Source organism: Apis dorsata, unplaced genomic scaffold, assembly GCF_000469605.1.
Source record: "Apis dorsata unplaced genomic scaffold, Apis dorsata 1.3 scaffold_177, whole genome shotgun sequence".
In the NCBI taxonomy this organism is placed as follows: Eukaryota; Metazoa; Arthropoda; class Insecta; order Hymenoptera; family Apidae; genus Apis; species Apis dorsata.
The window spans coordinates 202,960-208,169 of record NW_006263464.1 but is presented as its reverse complement, the minus strand read 5'-3'; the positions used below and the strand labels follow the sequence as shown (position 1 = coordinate 208,169).

General features: G+C 31.7%; 2 protein-coding genes across 2 annotated transcripts in view; one reads left to right on the top strand and one right to left on the bottom strand.

The window, feature by feature from the left end:
• Positions 1-744, bottom strand: part of LOC102675997 (SNF-related serine/threonine-protein kinase) — a 25,291-nt gene extending 24,547 nt beyond the window's left edge. The window contains 1 exon segment of the mRNA XM_006614432.2: positions 1-744. The gene's annotated coding sequence lies outside the window, so the exon portion shown is untranslated.
• Positions 745-2,793: 2,049 nt separating this feature from the next.
• The window catches only part of LOC102675866 (serine/threonine-protein kinase KIN4), a 14,137-nt gene continuing 11,720 nt past the window's right edge, over positions 2,794-5,210 (top strand). Inside the window, exon 1 of the mRNA XM_031509831.1 lies at positions 2,794-3,572. The gene's annotated coding sequence lies outside the window, so the exon portion shown is untranslated. The remainder of the gene's footprint in view (positions 3,573-5,210) is intronic.

Sequence of the window (5,210 nt, the reverse complement as noted above, 5' to 3'; positions counted from 1 at the left end):
GATTACGACAACGACGGCGTTCAACGACAATGACGACGACGACGACGATGATGTTAAGTCGTCGCTGATTGCCACTCGCGCACGCACTCACGGCAATAGGATGTATGTTTACACGGCACCGCACTGTCTCTTTCTCACACTCTCGTTTGTCGACACAATACTCTTCCCTCCCCGAGACGCACAGCTCGTACACCCTTCGTGGCTGGATTACTTCTTCCTTTTTCGAGCTCTGTTTCTCTCTTTTTGGCACCCCACCCACCCGCACACCCTCTGCCCCTTCGATCCAACCGTACGAAGAGGAAAAGCAAGATTTCCCAGCTCTTTCCTCGATACACTGGCCCGACACACTTCTAGCTTCTTTCTTTTGCTATTTCGTTTCGTTCTCTATCTCTCTCTGTCTCTCTTTTCGTTCCGTGTCTCCTGCTCCCCACTGTTTTCTCTTTCTCTGTCTGCTCCCGTGCTCGTCTCTTACCCGTTGCCTGGCCTCGTCATTCGTCCTCTTCTCTGTTTCTCGGACCCTGCCGACTCTTCCGATTTCACGCACGCTCAACCGAACACTTGTGACCAGTACTAACACTCACGGAATTTAATTTTCATCCACAGATTAGATAAAACCAACCGACACCGCGAGCGTCAACGACAGACGTGCTCGCGACACCGTGACACGGGAAAGCTGAGAAAACGTACTCACTGGATTCGAGTTACGAATACTTCTGTCGCGTCTATACGTTCACGCTGGCGCCACCTACTGGCACACGTGGCGTACTATTGGTATCACAAGGCCGCGCGAAGTTTTAAAATGTGTAAATATATTTATAACGATATTTAATATTATTTAATGAAAAAGAATGAAATAAAATTATAATAATTTATAAAAGTTATTAAATTTAATGAAATGTGTACATAGAAAAAGAAAAAATTTGAATTTGTAATATATTTAGTCTATTTAACAAATAATTTATATGCATAAACTATATATAATTAAATAAGTAAATAATTATTAGAGATTATTTAGAAATTTTTATTTAGAAATTATATTCTACATAATTAATTATATTCTACATATTCCATTGCAATTCTATTGAAAGATATAATATATTTTTGAAATAAATCATTTGCTATTGGCAATATGTAATAGCAATATATATATACTATTTGATTTGCAATTGTTTTTGAAATAAAAAAAAATTCGAAAAACAAGCGAGAAGCTTGAGATAAGTAAATCACCGACGATTATATTATTATTAATATTATTTCAAAAATATATTATTTAAAAAAGAATAAAACATGATATCCTCTAATCTAATTTCGACACATATATAAAAGTATATATATATATATATACTTTTATATGAGATACAAGAAAGATATTTTATAGATCTTTATAATTTACCTGTAATGTTTTTTAATAATTTTTTTAATACTAAAAAATTTAGGATTATATTGTCGATATATACTTCTTGATATGCTACAGTATAATTGATATATTACTTATCCTATATGATTATATAGTTGATTTATGTTACTCAAGATTAGTATTGATTTACTGTTAATTAATAAATAATGAATATTAATGTAATAAAATTACTATTCTAACCACTATTACGACTACAAATGATATTAAACGTATATGATGTAAAAATGGCAGAGGTCAGATGATCTCCAAAGCATTATATGTCATGTTTATTCTTGTCTATATTGCTATAGAAGTTTAATAGGAAATGACTTCTCTTTCCTTTTATAAAAAATCAATGGAAACAATAATAAAGATGTTCGAAAATAAACAATTTTTATCGTTATAATGAAAAATGATTTTCCTATTAGAATAATATATAATTTTGATATTTATAGCAATTTATCATAATAGTATATATATATTTTTAAATGAAATAAAAATATATTTATACTTTCATGATATTATTTTTTAGATATGTACAAATACATACCTTTTTTAATTTAATTAATAAAAGTTAATAAAAGTTAATAATTAATAATTTATTATTTGTATAATTTTATTTTTTACTGAGTCGATAATAATGGAAATAAATTTACTAAAATGATAAAGAAAAAGAATATAGAGTCCCTACAAATTTGTAAAAAATTAAATATAGATTCTGATCCATGTATTATTTATATATTTTAATTGATAAAAAAAAGCAATAATTCACATTATAAAAAAATTACAAAAATTATCGGATGAATCAAGTAAAAACCTCAAAAGAAAAGAGAATATAGTTCAACAAAGTATCGATAGATGTCCGTAGTGCACGGAGCAAATATTGGCGGAATAATTTAAATCATGCTTACACTATTAATCATATAATTTTATTAATTGTTAACTGCATAATCGTTTCTTTCTCAAAAATTTAAAAACGAAAAAACAATCTTTTCTTTCAATCACTATCATTAATTCTCCATATATCACCCAAACATAAAAAAACAAAGAATATAGAAACAAATCCTATCGTAATATTTCTTATATGTATGTACATACCCAAAAAATATTTTTACAATCTATAAAATTAATTAAAATTAATAAAATTGCACGAATAGCACGCTAAATATTCCCGTACAGATCATCCTCCTCCTTCTACAGAAACTAATTTTTCTATCAGAAACAAATAATCACGATGAACGCAATTATAACACTCGAATAAAACGCTCGATACATTTCTCGTTGTACGTACCTCCATCGTCGTTCCACTTTTCCCAAGGGAAGCGCGTTTCCACACGTGAAAATAACTCGCGAATTACTCATCGTTCCCATAAAACTCGCAGAAAGCTCATCACGTCGCGACGCAGACGCATTAATTTTCTGGGGATCGCGATTTACACGTCTGGCACGTGGTTTCTCGTATAAAACACAAAAATGGCGGCGGTCCACCACGAACAATCACGAGTTAAACTCTCTAAACTCGGTTAAATCCTGTCCATCCCGACTATCTTACGATTCTTCCTTGAAAATTTAAAAAAACATATCTCCTTCGACAATCGTTATCCGCGAAGACGATGTCCACGTCGAGGCGTCAGCGGCCAAGCCGGCTCGGCGCCAAAATCAGCTCACCAGTCGCGCTTTCCGGTCGGTGTTTTATAAATACTGCAGACAGTCCAAGTGTGCAGCGAACACGGGAGTCGTTGTAAAATCACGAAAGATCTCGGCAGACACGGTTTTACAGCTGCACGGATCGAGTCGAATTCGATTTGATCGTGGAGAAATAAATATATTCGTGGCGTTTAGATTGTGATTTTTTGTGATAAAGTGTGAAGTTGACCGTGGGGAAGTGTGTACATGCTTAAGTGGTGTTAGTGACATTTTCTTTGGATTAATTGTAGCCCGGGTTGGCTGAGCGAATTCTTGGAACCAAGTGCCAAAGGTATACGAATTAACGCTAGTGTGTGCACAAAAGTTGGGAAAGAAACATTTTGTAAAACGTATTCGTTTGTAGGAAGTTTGATAAGTTTCGTCTGTGTTTCGAAAAAGTGCGATAAGAATTGAAGAAGTAATTTTTTAACCGACACTTGTGATTTTCTGAAGAAGAATTGATTATTGTTCCTTGGAATTTTCTTAGATAGTTGAGTATTCTATTTTCTCCTACTTTTATACTAAATCTAAATAATTACATTTATATTATAATGAATTGTTAATCTTTCTATCGTTATTTTATTCTATTTTAGAATATAATTTATACGCATTGAATAATATTTCTATATTTAATTTCAATTAAATTATTTTGAAATATCAACTATTTATTTTTAATTCGTTCGAAATCAAATCAAATTAAATAGATATGTACGTATTAGAGAAAGAAGTTGTCGTATCGTGCAGATGAATATGCAAATGATATAGTCAACGAAATTTGGCGAATGACGATGGATTCATATGTGCCGGCCGAGATTTGCAGCGTTTCGTTGTGTTTCAACTTGCGTAACAATTACATATCGCAAATCAAAAATACGAGTCTCTTAGATCCTCCATTAGCAAAAGAAATAACAGCCATGCAAAATCAAAAGCAGGAACAACTTATTCGAGCGAATAATGTATAACTACATATGAATTATAGCTTGGAATCTGGTGCTATTTTTGTTCTCAGCACGTGTATGCTATACACTAACAACGATCTTTTCAGAACACCGAATAAATGCTTTAATATTCCTTCGTCTAGCCATCGAAAGTAATCGAAAACTTAAACGAAACTACTAAATTAGTTAATTCTAAAAATACTATCTGATTGTCTGATTAGTAACATATTAACATATGATTTTCCATTATTTCATTCTTTATATTTTTAGAATATGCAATGTGTCAATAAAAAATGAAATAATTAATTGATTATGGAACTAATAATAAAAAAGAATATAATAATAAAACTTAATTAAAATATAATAAAATTTCTGAAATTCTAGTTCCAATATCAAAGTTTTTGACGTCTTTAATTTTCATGAGTGATATTACATTTTCATTTATCTTAATCTTCAGGAAAAATCCCTATTGTAACGATTTATCTCAAAATAATACAAACAATATACAAATATATTATATTTTAAATTATAATTAAATAATTTAAGTTTGCACTACAAACGCCTATACAACTGCCTATACAATAAAATCAATTATATAAGATACACATACGATAAAATGACAAAAATGAATCTATTTATAATAATTATTATAATTATTATTATAAATATTATTATAATTATTATAATTATATTATATACTAATTATCTACTTATAATATTCTCGCCGGCTCTTTGAAAATTAATCTTCGCTTATTTCCAATTTAAAAAACCACTAAACACGATTATCAGATGCGTATGTGATCACAAAAAATTAATCAGAATTAACGCATCTAATTTCTGCTCTCGAAATATCCTCCACTTTCGAGCTTTATTTTCACGGTTCTCCTCTTTCACCCCACGTTATTTTTCTCCACTGCATCGATACCTCCCCCCCTCTTTCTCATCTCCGTGCGAGCATGAATGTTTCATGGTCTGAATGCACCGCTCTGTATCGCGAAAACGCGTTCTCCATCGGAAGTAGCTGAACATCAAACGCGCGCGAGCTTTTTCGATCCTTTTCCACGATCTTTGAACACGATACAACCAAGTATCTTTTTCCTTCGAGACGAAATGGCAGTTCAACCTTCCCCGACGCAAGGCGCCATTCACCAAACTTTTCTCTCTTCCCTCTCTTTCTCTCTCTCTCTCTC